Source organism: Peromyscus maniculatus, chromosome 3, assembly GCF_049852395.1.
Source record: "Peromyscus maniculatus bairdii isolate BWxNUB_F1_BW_parent chromosome 3, HU_Pman_BW_mat_3.1, whole genome shotgun sequence".
NCBI lineage: Eukaryota > Metazoa > Chordata > Mammalia > Rodentia > Cricetidae > Peromyscus > Peromyscus maniculatus.
In genome coordinates, this window is record NC_134854.1 from 136,117,461 (window position 1) to 136,142,519 (window position 25,059).

At 54.9% G+C, this 25,059-nt stretch overlaps 1 protein-coding gene across 11 annotated transcripts in view; it reads right to left on the reverse strand.

Moving 5' to 3' along the window:
- The window catches only part of Atp2b2 (ATPase plasma membrane Ca2+ transporting 2), a 327,223-nt gene that overhangs the window by 149,098 nt on the left and 153,066 nt on the right, over positions 1–25,059 (reverse strand). For 4 of the 11 annotated variants that reach the window (XM_076567621.1, XM_076567628.1, XM_076567617.1 and 1 more), the window contains exon 1: positions 11,578–11,715. The exons of the other annotated variants lie outside the window; for them this stretch is intronic. The gene's annotated coding sequence lies outside the window, so the exon portion shown is untranslated. Of the gene's footprint in view, positions 1–11,577; positions 11,716–25,059 lie in introns of those variants that run through there. 11 annotated transcript variants of the gene reach the window in all.

Here is a 25,059-nt window from a genome sequence, read left to right on the forward strand (position 1 = left end):
TAATTGCGACCCTGAGGACTCCGCTCCTTTCACAGTCACAGGAGTGTTCCCAGACAGAACTTAACTTGGCAGAGGCTACAGTCCCGGACAGCTCTCAGAGCCCATTTTCAGGGATGGGTCCAGAATTTTCTGAGAAGAGACATCAGTGTCCTGGGGCCATTTGGTGCCACCTCTGCTGATCCACAGCTCATTCATTCATTCATTCATTCATTCATTCATTCATTCATCATTCATTCATTCATTCATTCCACAAATGCTTACACAGACCTGCCTCCTCAAACACAAGAGTGAATCAGACAGCCTCTTTCCCTCGAATGTTTGCCTATCAGATGACAAGCGAGGGAATAAAAACAGAAACAAATGTCCACTGTGACGAGTGTTAGTGACAGGTGCAGTGGCAGAGAATACCAGCAGGGCTGAGGGACACTCTTGTACACAGACCAGAGAGTTGCTCTTTAATAGGGGACATCACTTCGCGCCACGAGAACAAGCCTATCATATACATCGAAGGGAAAACTGGGTTTTCCATGGGGAGGCAGCAAGTGCAAAGGGCCGGAGGCAGCAAAGAGGCAAGTGAGTTTGAGGAAAGAAAAGGATGAAAGTAAGAGAGGGAAGGGTGGTGAGTGGGTGGGGTGAGGACCAAACCCAGAAGAGACTCTAGGCTGGGAAGAGGAGTCTGGTTTGGAGCCTGTGCATCATGGGAGAATTGTAGGGTGTGCAGCAGAGGCACAAGAACCTGATTTCTATTGCTGACAAGGTGTCTGGATGGTGAGGGGACTGTAAAGGAGGATTGTCCCTTTCCAGGATGCTCATTCAATGGTATTCTGGTGAAGTCTCCAAAAATCAACAGAAAGCAACCAGAACATGGGGTCGGAGGCTAGTTCCAGAGGCCCCAGGCCTGCCCTCGGGAGGCTGACTGAGGAAGATGCCCAGCAAGGGGCTGGAGATGGGTGAGGGGTTCCCACTGAGGAGCACAATCACAGCAAAGGCTGGGGACAGGGGAAAGGTTGGCATGGATGGACACTGTCCTCCATCCTCATTCTAATGGCTGAACTCCTGACTGGGGTGGATGAGCAGTTGATGGATGGGGTGCAAAGGTGAGGTGTGGAGAGGGGGCTAGGAGGGTGGGCAGGGGCTGTGGAATCTCAAATGCATGGGTACGAGAAAGACTACTGGTCTCCCCTGTCTGCTTGGTAGAGGAGTGCCACGAAGACCAAACAAAGCGATGGGACAGACGGGCATTGAGTGAGGCTCACCCCAGTGACATGGGGGTTGTCAAGGAGACTGGGGGACAGATTTGGGAAGGGACTTAGGGTCTCACTCTCCCTGGCATTCTGGCCCCCCATTAATAACATAGCAGCAGCGACTGTGTGGAGGGCCCTCTCGGTGAGGCTCTGTTCTAGGCTGTTTCATGTCTGAGGAAATCAGCACTTCCCTTTACCTCCATCCTTCCCAAGCGAGGAAGTTGAGGCACAGAGAGACTGAGTCACCTGTTCAAGGTCACATAGCAAGGACATGTTGGAGAATCCAGCCTAGACCCTTGGGCTCAGGGATGCTCTTAATCCTTGTCCTGTGCTGGATCCCCCACCTCCACTGGCAGGGAAAGTCCTCTCTGATGGTGCCCAGCTGCCCTCTGAAGTCCCAGAAACACCACAGTGCTCTTTACAGGGCACAGCACCAACCTAAGCTCTACCATCTCCCTGCCACACAGTGGGAGCAAGTCCTGCAGTCTCCCTGGTTTCTGCAAAGCAAGGACACCTGCTGCCAGCTGTGGTGACAGGTCTCATAGCTATGAGGCACAGGGCAGGGCCAGGCACAGCCATCTCCTTGCCTTCAGACCTTCCCCTCCCCCATGGTGGTCACAGTCAGGGAGCAGTCATCCATGCAGGGGACACTACTTGTCTGTGGTGATGCTGGGATTCCTCAACAGTGGCTAACCGATGCCTACACTGTAAAGACTCCATCCCCAAAGCTGGACTCTGCTCTTTGGTGGGGAAAGGACAAAGATCAGGGCTGCCTTTGGTTCTTGGGTGTATTTAGCTTCAAGGGCACCCTGACCTTGTCTGTGTCCTGGAGAAGGAATCATCCTACCCTGTCTCTCTGGTCTGGCCTGTCTAGGGCTCAGAGTTAGTGACTGGGTACCATGGACAGCGCCCAGACTTGCAGCCTCTGCTCTGGGCCTGAATCCCTCTGATCTGTTCTGGAAGGGTGAGAGGAACAGGGATCTGGCTTGGGGGATGCCTGGGTTCCCAACTCTGTTCTTCTTGGCTGTGACAGCCTAGCTCAGATGTCCCCCTTCTGCCAGACAATGCCTGTGTATCTGTATGGGGTCCAGTCACTGAGGCCTCTTTTGGAAGGCATAAGCATGATGGTTAGGGCATAGGGTTCCACTGAGGCTTCAGATTATGTGGAGGTGACCATGCCCGCAGTCCCCCTTCAGAGAATGGGGGGCCCTAGGGACAAGGATGCCAACATTTTCACTCAGCTTAGAATCCCCTTCCTCAGAAGCCATCAGAGAACCAGGTCTCCAGGGAACAAGAACGGCCCAGAAACAGCTGTAGAACCCAGTGCCAGCCACATTCCACAGCATTCCTGGTGCAGGAACACAGAAGCAGTCTAGGCTGTAGGCTCTGCACTACCCTGGCCTGCTGTACAGATGACAAAATGGAAGCCTAGGAGGACCCAACAAATCAGTCAGGCTAAGTCTGAGTCCTGAAAGGTGCTCAGGGCCAGGGTCCCATCTGGGCACCTGTTACCAGTGGCCACCTGGATGCAGCCAGTCCCTAGCAAGGGAGTTGGCACACCCAAGTGCTCAGCCAGTGTTTGTTTCTAGCCCTGTGGTCCCTCCCTTCTCCAAGATGCTCCAAGCTCAGAAGCCAGGGCTGGGGCAGCATGAGAAGGGACTCACTTCCATCTGAAGTGAGTCACTGAAGTTGATAAATTTAGAAGTGGCCTAAAGAGCTCTTAATATCCTGCCTTCAGACACTTGGGAGGAGACCGCAACCAGGCAGCCTGGGCTCCAGATACACATGGGAGAGTGGGCAGTGTGGGGCACCAGCAGGGCCCCTTCAGCCACTGAGGCTTCTCTGCAGCAGCCCCCCAAACCACAGCAGTCCCAGTTACCTTTTCTATGCACACAGATGCCTGAACTGGGACAAAGCAGCCACTCCAATGGGTGCTCACACTTTACATCTTGATGCTCAGAGAGCAGCCACAGCCACAACTGTTCCCATACAGGACACCAAGGGCCACTGTACTGGCCACGGGTCTGGAGACATGCTGGAGTGCAGGCTATGTTCCAGAGCCCCCCAAGGATGAGGCTGAGTTTCAAGCTAAAGGCACATGCTGTTGCAGTCATAGCTGCTGCCCTGCCCTGCCCCATACCCCCCTTTGGCCCCTTTCTCCTGAGTAATGTCTACAGCTAAGTCCCATGAGAGGGACATGGTGATGGACATGCCTTCCCTGCACAGATGCCAGCTCCTTCCCTCCCACCTGCCCCTTCCCATGACCTTGATTCTCAGAAACATCTGAGCGACTTTGAACTTGAGAATTTTGAAGTCATCTGAGCCCAAGTCTTTGTTCCAAAAATGAGAAACTAATATCTAGATAAGGACTTGTCCAGAATTGCCTGGAGTGTCCGTCAATGCCAGGCCGCTCCATTCCCAGGTCCCTGTAGCATCCCCTTCCCCCAACCCCTTGGTGGCTCATCTCTGCCTGGCAGCTAGAGAGGCTGCCCCAGGGCTTCTGATCTCTTCAGGAGAGAGTTCTGTCACTCTGCAGCAGCTGCTAGCAGCCTCCACAAGGCCAGGAGCCCGCTGGGAAATGACAGGGTGGTCAGCAGTCTCTGCTGACCTGGGGCAGGGTGTGCAACCCAGATCTGCTGCTTCCCCTGGTGTGGTGGACAGGCAGGGGAACCCTGTCTGACGAGAGCCCTCCTTGTCCAGTGCAATCGGATCCAACAGTGCCTCCCCTTCCCCCAAACTCTTTCCTCTGTAAGACTCACAGAACCCCAGACCCACATCACAAAGAGTCCACACTGGCTGGTGCCTGGACAGGGAGAGCCAGCTACATAACCCCAGCAAAGCAACATCTGAGACCTTAGGGATCCCTGGTGGCTGTTACTTAGTTAACAGTGTTTATTTTCGCTATTATTTATGGGGTTAGAAGGAACTCACTAGATGCTCATGATGGAACAGCTGCTGGCACCTCTACCTAATTACTTTACTTTTATTTGATTAATCCTCATTTTTTGAACTGAAGACTTCTGTTATCCCTATTTCAAAGACAGGAGAGCTAAGGCAGAGAGAAGTTACGGAACTTGTAGCAGGTCACACAGGAGACAGAGGGGGCATTGGAATCTCAGAGCGCATGCTTTACAGTCCTCCCCCGACTGTGGTGTTTGTTGGTTTGAGCTGGCATTTATTAAGCACCAACTGCATGAAGGCATTCTAACAGCAGCTCTGAGGGGTGAACAGTCTTGAGCTTTAGGCGGAGGCAGGGGCTCCTGGGGGAGTGGCAGATAGAGGCTCCTTAGTCCCAACACCTAATGGCCCTCTGCTAAGACTTTCTTCTTGTTCCCTGGATTTTGTTGGCTTTAAACTGTATCAAGACAAAGCTGTACAGGTGTTTAATAAAGCTAAAGTGCCTAAGTGAGCTGCCCCCACCCCATGTGCCAAAATGTCAGAGTGACATCTTAGAGATCATCTGTCTGTATGAACATGACTCCATGGCACAGTGGACACTTTATTGCCCAGGTCACAGTTGTGGGAACTCAGAAGCAGATATGGAGGCCACACAGCCAATGTGGCCAAGCCCAGATTTGACCTCAAGCAGCCTGGGCCTGGCTTTTACCTCTAACCACGGTGCCATCTACTAGCCTGATGAAAGCTTGAGAAGGCCCAGGAAGGCTGGATGCTCCCTAGGATCGCCAGCAGGTCCCTCTGCCCTCCACAGCTCGATAGCTCAGCAATGCAGGTCACCCTTGAGTTCTGGCCCAAAGTGTCCTTGAGAGCCAGGTGGGGCAGCTAGACAGCCCCTAGAGTGGTACCAACGGCGGGGACAAGCCCTCCTATAAATCCCGCCTCCTAAGGCGGCACGGGGGTGGTGGTGGGGGGCACCTGCTTCCTCCTTCAGAGACTGGTGCTGCTTCACCCAAAATGGGGTCATTCACTTGTGGTTCCTCCTACAGGCTCTGCCACCGCACTGCACCTCCCCACAAGCACAGGAGGCGGGGCTGTGCATGCTTTTCCCCTCCTTGGGTTAGGACTCCCCTTCTGGGGTCACCATCAGTGTACCCAGGCACGAGCAGGACCCCATTCAGACACGTTCCTGGTTGATATCTGAAATCAATCCCACTTTCATAGGACAGAATGCTGAGTTCAGAGAAGCCAAGCTCCTGGCCCAAGGCCACACAGCAGTCAATACTGGGTTGGAGTTTATATTTAAAGCTCTCTGGTGCCATGGAAACTCAGCAGAGTGCTTCCCTACAGCACCTCACCACACCCTCACACAACAAAGGAGGAACTGTGCAACCTTGAAAACTTGAGGCTCTGGGCCTCAGGAAGCCCCTGCAAACCCGCAGTCTCCAGAGGCTCAGGTCTTCCCACAGCACCACGGTATTTGCGTATCATTCAGGAGCATCCTCTCACAGATCTTTTTTGGTTGTGGTTGTAATTTGTTTGCTGAGACAGGGTCACATGTAGTCCAAGGTATGCAGCAAAGGATGACCTTAAACCCCCAATCAATCCTCTTGTCTCCACCTCCTCAGGGCTGGGATCACAGGCACGTGTCGCCTGTCTGGTTTTTACACTTCCATAAACTTAAAATCATCTCCAGGGGACTTAGAATATCCAGTCCCTCACAGACAGGTCTGAAACTGTATTATTCTGAGGACACATAAGAAAACTGTCTGGGATATTCAGTGCAGATGTAAGATTTTTCTTGAATGTTTTCCGTGTGTGCATATAACGTGGTGTGGTGTGTGCATGTGCATCACGCGTGTGTGCAGGTGTGTGCACTTGTCTACACGCACATGGGAGCTGGATGTCAACATTGGGAATCTTACGCTGTTTATCTTTTGAGACAGGGTCGCTCACTGAACGCGAGTCACCCGTTTGCTAGACTGGCCAGGCAGCAAGCCCCTAGGATCAGCTTGCCTCTGCTTCCCTGGCACTCAGGGGTCAGCTGCGAGCACCCATCCCTGGCTTTTACGAGGGGGGTGGAGATACGAACCCAGGTCCTTATGCTTGCACAGCAGGCATTTCACCGACAGAGCTGTCTCCCAAGCCCACTGAGTATTTCTTAGGCTGCTGTTGTGAATCCACAGACGGGGAAACCCACGTCCCTAGAGGGCCAGCTGCAACAAGGAATGCGTTGCTCCCCCAGGACCGTGCCACGGCGAGCGTTTGACTTGAGCCCCCTTGCCCCTCACAGCCACCCCGGCCACAAGGAAGAGGAGCACTAGTATCATGCCCACTTTACAGAGGTGCAAACTGAGGACAAGCCACTAGTGTCACTTCACGCAGCTGAACAGTACAGCCAACTCCCTAAGATGTGACTTGCAAGAAGCAATCCCCTCCCACGCAGCAAATGGAAGAAACATTTACCAAATACTGAGTACACAGCATAGCTCCTCTCAAGGGAACCAATCAGTGTGTGTGTTCATGACCATGATCCCACAAGGATGAGGACACGGGGCCAGGTGGGGCTTCTTAGGAAGGGACTGTGGCTCTCAACACACTGCCACATGCTGGTCTCTTGTGGCCAAGGCAGGTCCCTCTTCCCTCTGTGTGCAGCACCCCTTTCTGGGGCCCAGGAACCCCTGTCCTTTGGAATTCTGGCTATGGTGCCCAGCAGAGCTATGGAAACGTGTAGAAGAGAAGATGTGGGTTCAAACCCCAGTTTTTCTCTCACTTGCTGTGTGACTTGGAGACCATCTTAACCTCTCCGTCTTTGCCTCTTTTAGCTGTAAAGTGGCTGAGAATGATGGAGAAACTTAGTAGCTGTAAACATTCAATAAACACCCAGGTCCAGCTGGACCCTCAGAACGTAACAGGGTCTCTACATAGTGTTTGTTATAACTCTTGGTACCTAAACACAGGGCAAGCATCTTCACAGAAGAAGACACCAGGCATGGAGAAGGGGCCTGAAGACAGAGGCAGGGACCAACCACATGCCTCCAAGCTAGGGGATTAAGTGGGGACAGATTCTCCCTGGCCACCTCCAGGAGGCACCAACTGGGCAAACCTCACATCAGACTTCTGCCCTCCAGGCCATAGCAATACCTTTCTGTAGTTTAAGCCATACAGCTTGTAGCAGTTTGTGATAGCCGCTAAGAAAGAGCTACAGTTGTGGCAGGCACCCTGGCCTCCATCATCAATCCCGAAGACCACTTGACACATCTTGGCCCTATCCCCTGGTGGCCTCTCACAAGGGATCAGCTTGAGACCACTAGACACCAGCCTAAGGAAAGACACTGAAGTTCGCTGCCACCACGGAACAGGGCCCAGTGGCTAGAGAATTCCAGCTCATCTGACTCACAGGCCAAGACCTCCTCTTCGTCTTAGGACTTGCTATCTTGCCTTCCCACTCTGCCCACCAGGGTCCTTGGCCATGTCTGCAGCTCTCTAGCCCTGTAGATTCCCAGCTCATGTGTGATGCGCTTGAGGCCTTAAAACTCTGCCATCGCAGGGCTCCCTACGGTCCACCAGGGGTGGCCTCAGCACTCTCGCCAGGGCAGGTCCTCAGCTTGTTACATGTATCCGTTCTTATTATGATCACACAGCAGTCCTGGACAGGGCCCAGGTGTGCACAACTCGCACTGACACAAAGCTGCTGGCCCAAGGCAACTCCAGAGCAGTGGTGGCAGTGGTGGCAGGTCCTCCCATCCACACTCTGTGATTCCACCTTCATCCATTCTCATGACGCCTTGGCAGTACCACGCTCCCACCCAGCTCCTTGTGTCCCTTTAGTGTCCCCCATGTGAGCCTGATAAGTGGGTACTGTCCTTCCTCTGTTGTCAGTTAGGGACCTGAGGCTCTGTCCTCCTACCTGAAACCCAGCAGCACCTGCTGGCTCCCCTTTCTTGTCCCTGCCCAGGGGCCTCTGTCCTTAACAACTCCCTCATCTAAGGCTCCCAGAAGGAATAGGAAGAAAGAAGAAAGGAGGAGGAGGAGGAAATGAAGAAGAAGAAGAAGAAGAAGAAGAAGAAGAAGAAGAAGAAGAAGAAGAAGAAGAAGAAGAAGAAGAAGAAGAAGAAGAAACTTTTGTTGCAGGTTTAAGATTCTGTTCTCAGGGAAGAGCAGGGTGGGCCAGGTACCCAGATTCTAAGCTGGAGAGGCACCCTGCCTCCCACACTGATCTGGGTGCTCTAGGTAAGGGTGGGGGAATCTGACCATCTCCATGACATGCGTGTATGTGACACTCAGCTGGGAGCTGAGGACGATGGGAGGAGCTTCATTCTGCATTTTCAACCTTGACTCTATATATACCCTATAGGCTGGCTACATAGTTGAAAATCCCCGATAGTTCACTTTAACCCCTACCCCACCTCCAATTATAGAGAAACAAGATTTAAGACAGGAGGGGCCATTTTTCCAAGACCTATTTTCAGCATGGCGTCCAGGCTCACCTAGCTTCCCAAGCCTTCTCCTGGTCCCCTTGAGCTCCTGGGATACAGGTGAAAGGATCAGATTCTGAAGCACTTGGAACAGTAGCCCAGACCTCCTGAATCGTGAAGAAAGGGGACAGACATGGGACCTCCCCCACCCTACCTCTGGCCATCAAGGCAAGAGACCCTTCAGCCCCTACTCTTCCTTCCTCCCTTTCTTTCTTCTTCTGACCTTGGACTTGGCCCTTATCCTGCCTGCAGATCCTGATGCCAACTGTTTCTTTGCACACAGCCTGTGACAGCACCCTAGCTCTCACACAGCTGCAGGATGGGGGGGGGCAGGAAACCTGGCCACAGGTGAGGAGTCTCAGGGCAGAAAGCTGCAGGAGCGGAGCCAAGGTCACACAGGTGGCCAGGAGCAGATACTCTTCCTTTCGACCTGGAGGCAACACACGGGGACACTCAGGGTCCACATGGGCCACTGCTGCTTCCCAGCAGAGCCTTCCAGGCTCTTGACACAGCAGAGACAGAAAGCCACCCATGCTGGGGACAGCCTGGCTATCACCTCTCAGGTTGTGTCCTGTGGTACTCCAACTGGGCCTGACCTCATACTAGGGGGGCTAGATAGCCCACAAGGAAGTGTCAGTCGTTCCAGCTGCGTGACCTTGGGTGGTGGCTTCTTGTTTCTCACCTGAGACACAGGGACACTAGGAGAGTTGCGCAAAAGCGATGTATATGGGGCAAAGAGCTCTGTGGATGCCAGCTGGCGTGACATTTGCTAGGGTTCCCATTAAGGCTGAGTGAGGGGAGTGGGGGGCAGGCTCTGAGGGGTGGGTGTCTTAGACTCTGCACACACTGAATCATAGGCAGCTTTTGTGCCCTCAGCTGGAGAGGACTTGGAGGCCACTGAAGGAATCCCTGGGACCCAGCTCTCAGAGGCCACATACCAACGGGCTGGCTTCCTGGTTCCAGAAAGGCCTGGTGGACTTTCTGGGCTGCTGATGGTCTGACCAACGGGCAGCGGCTGCACCCACCCCCTCCTCTGTCTCCTTTCCAACTCCAGGCAGCCTTCTCTGCAGACCATCAATCACCACAGATGGCCTTGTTCAGCCCAATCACAGCTCCCCAGGAACGTGGGCTGACCCGCCCCTCGGGCCTTCAGGAAGCTTAGGTGGCCACTCAGGATCCAGTGTCCTTCTGGCCTCACAGTCAGTCCCCCCAGGGGCCTCTGGGAGAGCTCATAGGGCCACCTTTGCTTCTTGAAGCTGAGAGGGTGCCCAGGGTCTGCAGAGGTGCAGCTGCTATGTCCGCTGCCGTCTGCACGTGTGTCACTGGTATTCACCTGTGGGCACATGCCAGGGTGCTGTGTTGACAGTGCATCTGTCACCTACCCCCCTGGGGCAGCCCTCACGTGGGTACATAGTACATTATGGTAGCTGCTGCAGGTCCCTGTGTGTGCAAGGGCTTCATGCATGTGGGGGCAGGCTACACTCACTGGGGTGTTCACACTGCGTTCAGCCCGGGGGTCCTAGGAAGCCAGGGATGTGTGCTGTGTGCGCAGGGGCTATGGTGCATCTGTTAGTACAGGCATTGTGTGTTTGCATGTATGATCTGAACATGTATGACGCACTACTTACGGGTTCTGTATTGGCCCATGCACACGGGAGTGAATCTGTGCACATGCATGCACCCCCATGCAAATGGGCTGGGTTGTGAAGGTGGCTAAATGGGAGGCCATCAGCATCCTCCCCATGTCCGTGCCCCCCTCCTCCTGCGGACTCCCCAAACCGCAGCCCCTCCTGGCCACTGCTCCTTCAAGGAAGTTACCAGGCGGAAGCCCCAAGCTCAGAGGCCTGCGCTCCAAGCCCCCTCCTACTGCACACGTCAAAAGAGAATTTCTCCGGATGGCAACCACTGCTCTGGGAAATGCCCCAAACGTCAGCTCTGCCTCCTCCTAGTGATGTGGAGAGCCATGCCCAGTGGAGGGGAGCCCCTTCCACACTGCTGGGACTCAGGGTCCCAACGAGACCCTCTACCCTCAGCAATGCTGGTCGCTGGCCTGCTCACTTACCCTTCTGAAGGTCGAGCCAGGCTCAGCCTCTAAGGGGGGCTCCCCTGATGGGGGTCGGCCAGCTGCAGGGTCCCCTCACCACTCAGTAGGTGGAGCAGAGGTCCGCTACTTGGCTTAAAGGGGGTGGCTGTCAGCATCTGCCCACCCTAGAAAGTCCAGATCCTTTAGGGAGGCAGGGAGGAGCCCCAGGTGTCTCAGTACTCAGAGGGGCCACCTAGGCTCGCAGGCTAGTGAGGAGCTGGGCTTCTGGGCTCAAAGTGCCAACTCCACCTTCCAGCTAGCATGACTGCTGCAAAATGGCCTGCCCACCCTCTCCTGCCCCTGTCTGCCATCCAGGGGGCTTGGGACACGTCCCTGCCACCCCATGCCTAGCTCTCCTCATCCACTGGATCCCTGCACACAGCAGCCCACCATCAAAGGGACCATCCATAAGGACCTCCCTCCCCTCGCCTCTTTCCTGGGACACCTTCCAGTACTCTCTGTCTTCCAGGGACCAGGATCAAGAGGAGACTGGTGTTCCTGCTGACCGGCTGCCACCACTAGCCCTTGCATAACATCCTGGGGGCATCTGCCGTCTGGAGGCCACCAGCATCCACCTGAGACCCTGCATCCCCTTCTGCGGGGCTCCCTGCTCCTGTCTTCGGTCCCCACCCAGCCCCTCACCCTGGACTGCCCCTCAGCCCGGGATCCCAAGCATCCCCAGCTGCCTCCAGATAAACAAGCCGAGCTCCTACCACCCCCCTCTTCCCGCCGCCACCATCAGCACTAGGGGGAAAAAAAACGGCAAATGCAATCAAATCAAATCAAATAGGTGAGGGAGGAAGGGGAGAGCGGAGCCGGGCGCTTTTATTTTTTATTTTCTCATGCTTGGGTGAGGGGAGAGATGCCGGTTACTTACTTGGCTAAGGCAATCGCCAGCGATCGGCTCGGGTTCCAGGCGGGCAGCCCGTAATCGCGGTGCGGCAGCTGGCGCCGCGCGGAGCCCAGCCCGCGCGCCGGTCCCTGCGCAGACTGTACCATCGCGCCCGAGGCTGGGGGGGCGCGGCCGCCGGGGGAGGGGCGCGAGCGCGGACCGAACCACCCCGCGCCCGGGAGCGCGGCGCTGGGCATCGCTCCCGTGGGACGCATCGGCGGCCGCCCGCAGAGCCCCGGGGAGAGGCCCGCACCCCTCGCGCAGGAGGCCGTGTCAAGGGCACGCGGAGGGGGAGGTCAGGGCCCAGCCCCGGACGAGCAGGGGGGGTGGTGAGAGCAAAGGAGGAGGCACTGCTTTCCTAAGCCCTCCCCAAGTCACTTCCTACTTTGTTAGAGAGGGTGGGGGTTCCAGCCTCCCCAGACGCGCCGACAGAATGCCTCTCTACCTGGGGGCAAAGACTGCCCAAGGGGGGCATATCTAAATGCGCCTAGGGTGACGGGTCTGTGGAGCGGACTCCCCAGCCATCTGCCTGCTGCTACCTACACCCCTCTGCAGCCCCACACCCTGGCCGGATGTGCCCACCTGCCCCAGGGTGGGGATGGGCCCAATCAGGAGAACTCTTGAAGAGGCCATTTCTCTGCTGGAGTGTTAGTACATTCTTCCCACTCCCTGCCAGGGTATCCGTGATGAGTTGGGGGTGACCGCACTGGAGGCTCACCACTTCTAGGGACTCCAGAGTGATTCCATTTTGGAGTCTGCAGGGATGGACTCCCCCATCCAGCTGCTCACTTCCTCCGGCTTCATCTCCTCACAGGGTAGGCAGACCTGTGGACTCTTAATTCCAGACAGAACCTGGACTCTAATTCCAGGGACCGGGGCCTTAGCAGCCAGGTGGGGGGGGGGGGTCTCATTGGATGAGGAGTTGTCACTTTCCCCACTGGCTGAGGTAGCCCCCTCACTCCCCACCCCACCCCATAATCATGCCTCCGCATCCCCCAGGAGTGGCATCCTGCTTGGAAGAGGGCATGGCCTATAGAAGGACCTTCAAGGCCAGTGCGTTGGAGCACATACCTGAATGGGTGCAGGAGGGCCAGGACAAGGGGCAGGGGGTGCCCCTAGAGCCAGCTCCAGACAAAAGCTGCCTCCTCCCCCTACCCCCACCTCTGCCCACCCAGGAGCTGCCCGCCTTCCTGAGAGTCCTGTTGCTGCTCCATCCCTGGCTGGCACGGAATATCAATTTGTCTCGTTAAGCTGAAAGTCTGCACTGCACCAAAATCAGAACCCGCCACACAGAGGGGCTGAGGAGGGAGCGAGCCAGAGCAGAGCCCAAGGCAGGGCCCCAGAGCAAGGTCACCCCACACTGCTCTTCAGGCCCTCAGACAGATCATAGGGTGCTATCTACCCTGGCCAAGCAGAGATCTGTGTGTGTATGTGTGTGTGTGTGTGTGTGTGTGTGTGTGTGTGTGTGTGTGTATACAGAGGTGGGGGTGCCCAGATGCTAAGGCTGCCCAGACCTGGTGACCGTCCATGGACAAGGATGTGACTCAGGGATGACCCCTTCCTGGGGTTCACACTGGACAGCCTGGAGCCCCATCAGAAGGACTCTTGCCTCATGTCAATAGGCCAGGGCTGGGACCCCTCAAAACAGCCTCACCTCTGCTTCCTCCTTAACCCTACCCTTCCTGGGGGCATTCTGCTGGTCACACCTTGGGGAAACTCCCAAGTTAGCACTGTCCCTGTGTATCCTCACTCCAGGACCCAGGGCCAGGCTGGGAGGCTAGAGGCCACCCTGCCCCCACCAGGGCCTAGAGAACACATTGGGTCTTGGCTCAGGGAGGTGGGCCCAGGGGGCAGCAGGTGAGAAGCCTCTGCCAGCTCACGGTGTGTGTCTGCTATCATGCCTCTCTGTCTCTGGGGTAAGTCACTTTCCCCGGTGAACAAACAGAGGACCTGGAGGGTGGGGGCTGGTGCCACCCATTTCCCCACTACGTCCCTTCCTGTGTTAGGTACAGAGTCACCTGCAGATCAGGAAACCACAGGTCCTTGCACCCTGGGGGCTACTGTGAACACTGAGGGGAGAAGGCTGGGTGTGGCTGTCAGGGCGAAGCTCCACAGCTATCTGGATAAACTGCCCCTGTGACTGAGGTCCTTAGGCTCAAGCCCAGGCTGCTTACAGGTAATAGATAGTGGATGTGCCTGCCAGGACCCCCAGTACTCACCCAGCCTGCCCAGTGACCCCCATGGAGACATGTTGGCTTCACTCACAGATACCAAGAGCTTCAGCTCTCCATCAGTTACAGTTTGCTTCTTGGAGTCTAAGACCAGAATTCCAACAGAAATGGACCCCCTCCTTGGCAAGCCAGGCCCTGCATCCTTCTGTCTCTGGGTCTGCATCCCAGTGGCTTCTAGGCCGGTGAACTTCGGCTCATCCTGCAAAGCCATACTCATCTTCCCCTTTGCCAGACAATCCTACCTACTTCCACATACTCAGTTAGCTCATCTCAGTCTCATCTTTGACCATACCATGCTGTGACAGTCTACAGGTCTGTGCCTCTCACTGGGCTGTGTCTGCATCAGATGGCTCCCTAGGGCCCCATATGCTAGGTGCCAGCATGTTATAGATGCAATAAAGGCCTGCCTGAATCACTGCTGTGTGATTTTGACCCACCAAATACCAGACCCAGCAAGACCCTTGGGAACCGGACCTCCCACAGCACAGTGGCACAGGCTGAGGCTCCAAGGGAAAAGCTATAAATGCTTTGCCTAATGATGCCCTTGAGGGTGGGAGGTAGCCACAGACATCTGCCTGTCCCAGCCCTGGACCTTGGGCTTCCTCTCCTGGCTGTGGCTACTTCTAGGTCACTGTGTTGCCCTTCCAGGATGCATTAGGGGTCAGGGGTCTGGGCAAGTTGGGGCATTGGGAAATCAGACAAACAAGGCACTTATGTTGCAACCCTGGAGAGGTTGGACGTGACAGAGCAGGGCCACCCACGGGGAATAGGGCACATAGGTAGGTGGCCAGCTGGGAGTGTCACCAACAGGTTTTCAGTAGCCTAAGTTGGCTTATGGTAGACCTGGTCTGAGGGTCAGGGACAGGGCAGGGGTGTGGAGTAGGAAGGACAGGAACACAGCAGATGACTCCTGGGTTTGGTTAGCTACACTGGGCAGGGACCTAGGGCCAGGGCAAGGGCTGAACGGAGAGAGCCACTTTGCCAAGATCAGTCTGCTGGAGTCAGAAGTCAGTGGTCTCCTGCTTGGGTCACTGGCTTTCCATGGAGAGATAGAGGGTACCCTTGAGGCACATGGCCATTGTCACCAAGAGCATCTGTCTGTATCCTAGGAGAGAAGTTCCTTCCCAAGCCCTCTCCCTGCTGGTGTCTGACCTCTACAGCCACATATGGGCCCCTTCCCATTTCACAGAAGAGAAAATGGAGCCCTGGGGATCTGGGGACCCAATATTAGAAGTAGAGGCAGAAAACGGAGCCAAGCCAGAACCCACATGTGTCCCTACCAGAGGCCTCTTAAGTCTGAGTCAACAGCCAGGCACTCTGCAGTTGATGCCTCTGAGTGTGTATCCCAAGATTCCAGGTGGCTTGGTTCTTCCAAGATCTCCTCGGGTGCACCGGTACCCACACCCACTCTGTACTCCCATCACTGGCCCCCAGACCCCTGCAGCCATCTGTCTCTGGAGCTGGGCTTCATGTCCTCCAGACCTGAATTTCAAAACTAGCTCACTCTTTTGTCTTTGAGGCGACCTCGGGCAAGCAACTCAACCTTCCTTCCTGGGTCTCAGCTGGCTTGTCGACAGAGTAGCGCTAGCTACAGGGCAGTGGTGTCAGTCAAGGGGAGAATGATAGGTGTTAGTAGACACTGAAGACATAGGGCTTGGAGTTCTCTGAAAAATACCCTATGAAAATGTGACATGCTGGGTCTCCTCCAGCCCCCTTTCCCGGCAGAGGACATTCTAAGACACTTCTGCAGGAGGAAGCTGGGCTCCCTCCTCAAACCCCAGTTCCTGACTTTTGCTTTTAGACCCCTCCATGGGAAGGTGTGGGTCTCGCTGCTGGTGATCCCCAGTGACTGCCACGCGTGGCTGTTGACAACCTCTTCACCACCCGGCCTTCGGTACAGCACCCTTGCTGGGAAACCCGGGGAGGCGGGCCCTCCCTGTCGTTCTAATTTACAGACAAGGAAACTGAGGCAGAGTGGGCTAGATCAATGAGTGAAAATCACAGAGACGGGGGATCCTGGGACCCAAAGAGTACTGCCCAGGCAAGCCCAGCCAGGGGACTTCAACCAAGGTGGGTCTGGGAAGGAAGCTGGGTTTTCCTTCTGGTCACAGGGCAGAAGCTGTCAGCCCGGCCTCTCACGTCAGTGGCAGTGGCAGATGTGTGCCTGTGACCCGCCTGACCTCTGAGAGGGGAATCCCAGACCTCCTGGGCTTGGAGCTCACAAAGCAATGGAGCCAAGGTCAGAGGGGCGAGTACTGCAGAGCTGGGCCTAGAGGACCCCTAGGATTACATGGATGAAGTGTCTCAGGCCAGAAACAATCTCCTTCATGCTCCCCTCAGGCCGGCACCTTGTCAGAGTGCACAGTCACTTCCCCACCATTCACTCTGCCTTGTGACCCTGATGACCTTGCTCTCTGCCTGCTCTCCTGAAAACTCTACCTGTCCAGCCCACCCCTGCAGCCCTGCTCCAACACTCCCATTTATCCTCTGACTCCACACCCCGCCTCTCTGCTCCCCAAACTCATCCTTCCCACCCCCTGCCTGGAGAACTCCTAGTCATTCCTCAGAGTCCTCTCCAGCAGTCCCTCCCTCATGAGGCCTTCCCAGATTTTCCTTCCCCATCAGCCGATCTTCCTATGCACATGTGTTCATCATGCTGATGAACTTCTGGGGATGGGAACCTGGATCTCATTTGCCAGTAGCATTCCTGGCAATGGACACAAAGCCTCAACAAATATTGATCGAATCGAGGAGTGCAAGTTTGTTAAATGCAGTCCCTGGAAGAGGTCTGATGTTTGCCTTTCTTGGTGGCTCTGGAAATGGTCTTTGGACTGGGGCTTCTAGTGTAGGAAGCTGGCCGATGACCGGGCCTCCCTCGGCATGCCGAGTTTGGAAGGGATAAAGGGGAACCCCCCAACTTCACTGGAGTGCCCCTGTCTAGAGATGCCTTAACTGGGACAGGAAGCTGGAGCTGTTGTCCCTGAAAGTCCCGTCAGCCACACGCCACAGATCACCAAGTCATTTCTCTGGGTGGTCCAGCCAATCAAGCCTTCAGTTCTCACTGAATGGAAGGCTCTGTGCCGGGGTCTCTGGTTACTCGAGTGTGTGTGGACTTTAGTCCTCCTGAGGGGAGAAGAGCAGGGAGGTGGGGACAGACAGGGTTGAGATGATGAGTTCTGGGATGGCAGGAGGAGGAAGAGAGGAGCCGGCGTGTGTCAGGCCCCTCCTGGTTGGCTTGCAACACAGGAGTTGTCATTTATTACTCATCACCGTCCTGGAAGCATTTGGTACTGTCACTCCTCAAGCTGGAGGTGAGGGAACAAGCCCAGGGAGGGTGTGTGCTTGCTCAGAGTCACACAGCTGTGTGGCACAGAGGGGAGGATTAGAACACAGCACTGCCTTCCTCATCTGGGATCTCTCTGCTCTCCCACACTGTGGAGGCTGTGGAACCTGGGAGGGACTGGGGTTCCCTGGAGAGAACACGGCAGAGGGGTAACAGGTGAGATGGGAGGAGCCAACTTCTGAGTGTTGCGGACCCACAGGTGAGAAATCAGGGCAAAAGGCAGCCCCTCGGGTGTCTGGTTGGATGATGGTTACATAGTGACCTCTCTCTGGTGCTTTCCTGAGTGCTAATGTGCATGCTTCCACATATGCTTACATAGACATACGTACACACATGTGCTTACACACATATGTGTACATGTGCATGCACACACATGCACACACAATACACACAAACACAGCAGCCCCTGTGTATAGAGTACTGCTTCATTTTACTGATGGAGAAGCAGGGTGGAGTGTGGGGGACTCCAAGCCCAGGGTTCCAGAACCAGAAATTAGACCCTTCCCAGAGTCTTCCATCCTATAACTGGGTCCACAGGCTCACTCTGGGGCTTCCCCAGCCACCACAGCCCTCCCCTGCCATTCAGATCTTCTCGGGACTTCCAGGGAGCTCATTTGTCTCTCAGACCTCCGTGGTACACTAAGATGACCAGGGAGCTCAAGTGGGCACTAGAGCACAGGGCTGGAGCTGACCTGGCCCGTTTCTTTCCAAATGACAAGTACACTTCCACACAGTTCCCACTTCTCCATCAGCTCATGGACTCAGGATCCATCAGCATCTGCTTCCCAGATGCTGGACATTTGCCCGGTGTGGAGAACACAGGAGGTTGGAGAGCCTTGGGGTGCGCTCATGGGAGGGTGAGACAGGACATAGAGTGTTCACACAGCATCAGACCTCTCAGTGAGGGCAGAAGGACTCAGGGGCTTCCCCGCAGGACTGTGACTAAGCGGGATCTGGAGGCTGAGCTGGGGGCTGGGTGTACCAGGCAACAGGAGCAGCCTGTGCAAAGGCCCTGAGGCTGGAGAGCACCATGTAATTCTGAGGAATGGGAAAGGAGGGCTGGAGGGGAGAGGAATGGCATGGGACAGCCTTGTGACCACTCTACAGATGCCTGTCCTTATCCTGGGAAGGCTCCCAGAGAAAAGTGAGGCTGGGGTCTGCACTGCTATGGGCAACCTGCTGTCTCTCCTGGCAACCTCCTCATGTTCAACACTGCTAGCTTCTCAGTGAGTGAAAGGGGTCTGTGGAGAACATTGGAAACACCAGTGACCATGCCCAGAGTGTGAAGGAGGGTAGACTGGGGGAGACCTGAACGGGTGGTAGGAATTGAGTTGTGAGTAGGACTCACTAGTCAGGGCACAATGTCCCCCCTAACAGGGTCTGGATTGGCCTCTGCGGTGGTCCTGCTGATACCAGTCTCAGGGAAGCCAGGACAGTTCCTTAGTGTGACTGAGAGATGGCCTGGTGGGAAGCATCACTGTCCACCCAGGTTACTCTAGGACCTTCTCACACGAGGATGCATTGAAAGCTTCCCTGGGCCCTTCAAGGCAGTGTGAGTGCCACCCCATTTTACAGATGATCAGACAGAGGCTCAGAGAGCACTAGCGTGGAGCTGCCCAGCTGGTAGGCATAGATGGGATGTGGGCTGAGTGACTCCTGACTCGTCTCCCTGCTATAGGTCTGGGGGAGGTTTGGTTCTTGCTGGGGGCCTCGGCAGGTGGCCTTGGGGAGCAGGGAGGAGCGAGAAAGAGGCAGGGAGAGGGTCAGAGCTGGGCCTCAGAACTGGCTGCCCTTGGGAGCTATTCTGGTTGATACTGATGGAGCTGGCAGGTTCTTTATGCTGGCCCTACCAGGCCTTACACACCCTTCCCAGAGGCTGCTGGGTATTCCTGTGAGAGCTGTCTTGACACACTGCCCTGCCCTCCACCCAGCCCAGTCTTTCCCTTTTACATCCTGGGAGTCTGAGGCCAAGCAGGGGCCTCGAGAAATGTACCACAAAGCCAGAGATGGGGTGTAGGGTCTACTCCAGGGCAGCCCTTCTGGCCCATGAAGAAACCCAATCACCCTGTGAGGGCACCTTGCCTGGAGCTCATCTTTACTAGCTGTGGCTCTCCGAGGAGATCAGCACCAGCGAGGCCATGGCATTCTTCCTGAGTGCAAGCCACTGTCACCACCAGCCCACAGCAGGCAGCCCAGGAGGCAGGAAAGAACACTGGACCAGCATTCAGCAGAATGGGACAGACTTGGGAACATCTATGGCATTCTGACTTCATCCCCCAGTCCCCAGTCCTGGCATCTCTGTGGCAAAGATCCAATGCAAGGAGAACATGGAAGGTTCTTTCCAATAGGGACGGCTGCCTCAAGACACTGTGCCTTTCTTGGGGACACAGAGGAGCGGGGTTTAGGGGTTACGGGGATTGGGGCTGAACCCCACCTCTGCTTCTTAGGTCTGAGTGGCTGAGAGATGGTTGCTGAGCTAGTTTGAATCTCAGTTCTTACATCTGCCAAGTGGGAATAATGCCTGAGGTTATGGGAGCGCTAGAAGGCACAAGTGAGTCATGTGCATACATGTGGCATATAATAGGTGTTCAGAAAAAATCCAGCTAGTGTCTTCACCTGTACTCTGACCAGGTGACATCTTCAATTTGTATGGCAGCTGGTCTTTGATTTCAAACCAAATTAGACAGAATCTGAAGTTGGTCCTTCTTTGTGCTTCAGCATTAATTAAGCACCTACTATATACCTAATGGTATAGGGACTATCATCTGGAAGTAGAGCTTATAGATGGCTTATTACAAAGAAAGAAAGAAGGGAGGGGGTCTAGAAATCTGAGGAGGTGCTGAGGGGTGCCTCTGTCCTGGAGTGGGTAGAAGCTCCCTCTGCCCTCTCCTGGGGTACCCCCAGCACTGTTGAGCCTGCTGCATAGCTGGAAACCATCTCTTCCGTGACTTGGCGAAAGCACTCAGCTGCTGCCCCATAGAAGAACCAACATATCAGCTCCTAAGGAGCACCTAGCCCAACCCAGTTCCCAGAACAGTGCTGGCTGGAGGACAAGAGGTCTAACCTACAGCATCGTCATTGGCGTGTGCAGAGCCCAGCTCCATCTGAACTCTGCCACGCACTGGCTATGTGGCCCGAGGCACGTCATCCTACCTTCCTGAGCCCTATTTCTTTATCAGTTGAGTGACAGGGAAATCCACCTTAGCGTCTACCCTGGAAGTAAACTGAGACAAGGATGATGACTAGAATATCATTCTTGTTTGGTGTGGCAAACACAACTTTCTTTGAGAAATTACCCACAACCCCCTTCTCTGGGGCACAAACCCCTGTGCCTTGCGTGACATGACTTGGAGGCAGCCTTGCCCATTAAAGCCCTGGACTTGCTTGCAGTGACTGCCTGTGACCTCACTGGCAGCTTAGGCCCTGTCCAGGTGAGAGCGGACCCTACAAGGATGACGTCTACTTTCCCAAGAGCTGCCTGCACACAGGCACCAGCGGTGTGTGACCGCTGGGTCTGACCATCTTCTAGACTGGTCCCTTCCATTTGCCCCAGCCTTGGGCTCTGATGGCAGTCGGAGGACCTGCCGCTTTGCTTCCTGATGGTTGCCACTCTGTCCAAGGATTCCAGGCAACAGCAGTGAGGGATCACCCTACATTGGCCAGGGAAGGCCTCTCTCTCCCTCCTCTCCCTCCTTTCCTTGATTTGCCCCTGGGCCCAAAGCCTCTGCCCCAGCCCTCTCTGCCTCTGGAGCACTGAGGGTCCCTTCTCTAAATTCCCCAGTGTTCCCACTACATGAGACAGTCACTGTCTTGGTCTCTCCTTGCCTCGGTCCCTTTCCTATGGTCCACAAGCCTGCTGGCCCTGGAATGAGTTCTGATCTGGAGCCTTCCTATGTGGTACTGGCTGAAGGCTGCCTCTCAGAGCAGGGGTGTAACAGGGAGATGGAGCTATCCATGGGGCAGGGGTGTGACAGGGAGATGGAGCTACCCATGGGCTCTTGTGAGTTCTGTACACAGGCCTCACTTCTGACCACTGTCTTTCCCTGTTTCATCATCCAAAAAATGGAGGTGAGGGGCTGGCTAGATGGCTGAATGATAAAGGCACTTGCTGCTAAACATGATGTTGAATGTGAGTTTAATCCCTGGGAACCACATGGAAGGAACTGACTCCTGCAAGTTGTCCTTGGCCTACACACACACACACACACACACACACACACACACACACACACACACACACACACACCATACGTACGTACATACGTATGTACGTACATACATACATACATACACGGTAATATCTGAAATGTGGGTGAGGAGTCCTTATTCTTGTAGAACCTCACGGATCTCCCCTTGAGAGATCTGACAGCTGGGCCTGGGATGGAGGTCACTCCAGAGCGCTGCTGGGCTACTTTGAAGGGCAAGGCTGGATTCTACAGATGATTTAAGATGTTTGGGGAAAAACACCACCACCACCACCACCACCACCACCACCACCACCACCACCACCACCACCACCACCACCACCACCACCACTACCACCGGAACGTCATTTATAGTCAGTTCCTGTGTAGGGTTCTGTTGCTCCTTGCCTGCCTTGCTAAAAATAGCAATTGACAAAGGGCATGCCTGCTCCACCTACTTGAGGCAGCTACAGGGGCCAGGATTGCATCTTCCTCTGTGAAACCAGACTTCCCACCCACCTGCTTCACGTGGCCGGCAGCCTTGGCTTTCCTCACCCTGGCTGTGGTCACGGCCATGGAGTTGAGGAAGGTGAGGGAGAAGCCCAGGCTGCAACCCTGGGGCTTACACTATGAATGTCCCTTGGACCCTGATAACAACAATGGTGCAGATGAAGGTGACACTCAGAGCCACTATCTGTGGAGTACTGGTGACAGCTTGGAATGCATCAGGTGGAGGGAACTCAAGACCAGTATGGAAGAGATTACTGCCCATGCTGATCCACATGGTTCCAGAGTATACACAGGGTGTCCCCTCCCAGCCTGCTTTTGGCTCCAAGTAGGGCCCACTAGGCAGGATGCAGAGGGCTCCGAGTCTTTGCTTCGCAATGTGGCAGTTGGTTGGGGGCAGAGGGGCAGGTCACTATCATGGTTAGGCTGCGTGCAGCTCAGCGAGAGAGTGCTGGTGAAATGTGCAGGGCCCCGGGTTCGATCCCCAGCATCAATCCCCAATTGCTGATTGCAGCATCAAAAAACCAAGAGCAAATCCACTAACTAAACAAAGCCCCACGGTGGGTGATGTCATGGGGCAGTGTACACCGGAAGAGGGGAAGGCATGGCCAGCAGCAGCCACGAGAAGAAGGAAGGGATGTGGGGTTGGTACTCACAGAAGACACCTAGAGAGGGCACCACTCCACAGCAGAACCCCCACCCCCAAACACCAGCAGTGAGGCTTTGCATCCTACAGGTTATTTAGCCTTGTGATAGTTCATGGCCCCAAATGCTTGGCTTCCAGGGTGCCACTCCTGGGTGGTGGCAGACCACTCAGGAAGTAGGGGCTTGTGGGAGGTCCTTGAGGGAGCGCCCTTAGAGGGGATGTGCCCCCCCACTTCCTTTGGCGGACTGGCACTGAAGATTTTGCTTAGCTATCACCGGCTCTTGCAGAAATCTGCCATCTCACCAGGGACAGGCCTGAAGCGAATGGCCGTTCCAACACCGGTTGACACCCCCAAAACCATGAGCCCCAAACTTTGTTGCCTCCTAAAGCGGTTGTGTGAAGTATTTGGTTGTAGGGACAGGAAGCTAATACAGTGACAGTGTATGATTTAATGTTTGTCTTTGAAACAATTCCTTTATCAAAACTAAGTGTGGCTGGCCTTCGGGATCCTCGGATCCCCACACCTCAGTGATTGGATACCAAATGTGATTGGAAATAGCGTAAGAAACGCATCTGCGCTGGGAATTATTTACATGACAGATGGATGTCTTGGGTGTTATAAGTCATAATAGAATCCATCTGAAGCCTGTGGGGAGTGTGTGTGTAGGTTCCACGAGGCTGCTATCACTTGCACAATTTTCACCATGGCTTCAGCAGCCTTGGGGGCCCCAGGGTCCACCCCTCTCAGATCTCGGGGGATGACTGTTTTAGAATAAGCCTTGCTTCCCTGGCATGGCACAGTAAGCACACCGTTATTAAAACAGGACAGACACACTGTTCGCGGATCAGATGACATCCTGTCTGTCCCTTGGGAACCTTGGTTGAGACCCTGGCTGGAGAATGGGTTTCCTGGAGCTGATCTGGGCTGTGGAGAGATTTTTCAGAGGCCAGAAGGGACAGGAGGCTCTCCTAAGGGCTGCCGGGTTAGAGGGGATGGCTCTGGGCATGAGGGCAGTATGGGGTCACCCTGACACAGTCCCCCTCCCCAGCCTCAGGTCTTGGCTATCTCTGCACCCAAGGATAGCAGCTCCCTATAAGCCTTTTCTAACCAAGCACCACCACAGCGTCCTGACCTCAATGACTAACACACATTCTTGGCCTAGTTAGAAAGCCCCTCGCCTCTCATATTTATAGCACCTCCCCATACCACTTATGCCTCAGAGGAAGGCCCAACCCTGCTCTGGAACCCGCCCCTCTCAGACAGGGTCCTTCCCTGTAGCCCAGGCTGAGCCTGAATTCAGGCCCCCCCTGCCTTTCCCTCCCAAGTGCTGGCATCCCAGACGTGTACCCTCACACCCAACCAAAGAACTCTTCCCATCGTGCCTCTGTGACCTGAGCCACTCTCTCCTGAAGGTGCTGCGAGACCCTTCTCTCTGGGGACAGGAACAGAGCAGGGATGTCACTGTGTGACGTGGACAAGCAGCACCCCCATCCTCAAATTGGAACGGTTGGGGTTTGAGGTCACCAGCTGTGCACGGCGCCTGGTTTGAAGACCGTGGCCCAAGTAAGCTTGTCTTTTCTCTGCAACGGCCATTCAGGCAAAGGAGGAGACCGAAGAACAGAAAGGTTAAGTCACTTGCCCGAGGTCACACAGCCAGATGAGTTTTGAACCTAACTCCAGAGTCAGTTCCCTGGGTCCTGGGCTGAACTTGGCACACAGACCAGTTCCTCCTCCGAGTGGGACTCCCCTTATTCATTTCTGCCTTTAGGAGCTGTTACATCTATAACTGAGTGGTGGGGATGGGAAAGGTTGACGGTGGCTACTCATGGCTTCAGCCTGGTGGGCACACGAGCTCTCACTTTACGGATGAACGTCACAATGACATCCCCGCTCCACCCCTGTCCCCAAAGAGGAGGGTCTAGCTCCTAATGTCCAGACCCCTTAAGGAAGTCCCCAGGGATGTGACTGATGTGGGCGCAGAGCAGGGCAAGGTGTTAGTCACAGCTGGGACGTGGGCACCCTCTTTACAAAGAGAACATAGAGGCCCAGGAAAGGGCATCATCTAGTGTCTGTAGGTGAGTGACAGTGGGGGGGGAGGGGGGGCGCTTAGTTCCTTGCTCCACTCTGACTGCTCTCATACCAAATATTTCTTTTCTTTTTCTTTAAAACTTCTTTTATTATTATTATTATTATTATTATTATTATTATTATTATTATTATTTTGAGACAGGGTTTCTCTGTGTAGCTTTGGAGCCTTTCCTGAAACTCACCCTGTAGACCAGGCTGGCCTCGAACTCACAGAGATCCGCCTGCCTCTGCCTCCCGAGTGTTGGGATTAAAAGCGTGTGCCACCACCGCCCGGCTAGATTTATTTATTTAGTGTGTGTGAGTGTCTGCCTGGAGCTATGCACGACATGCATGCAGTGCCTGTGGAGCCCAGAAGAGGGCATTACATTCTCTGAAACTCTAGTTACAAATGGTTGTGGGTGCTGCTATGTGGGTGCTGGGAACTGAACCCGGGTCCTCTGGAAGAGCAGCCAGTGCTCTTAGCCACC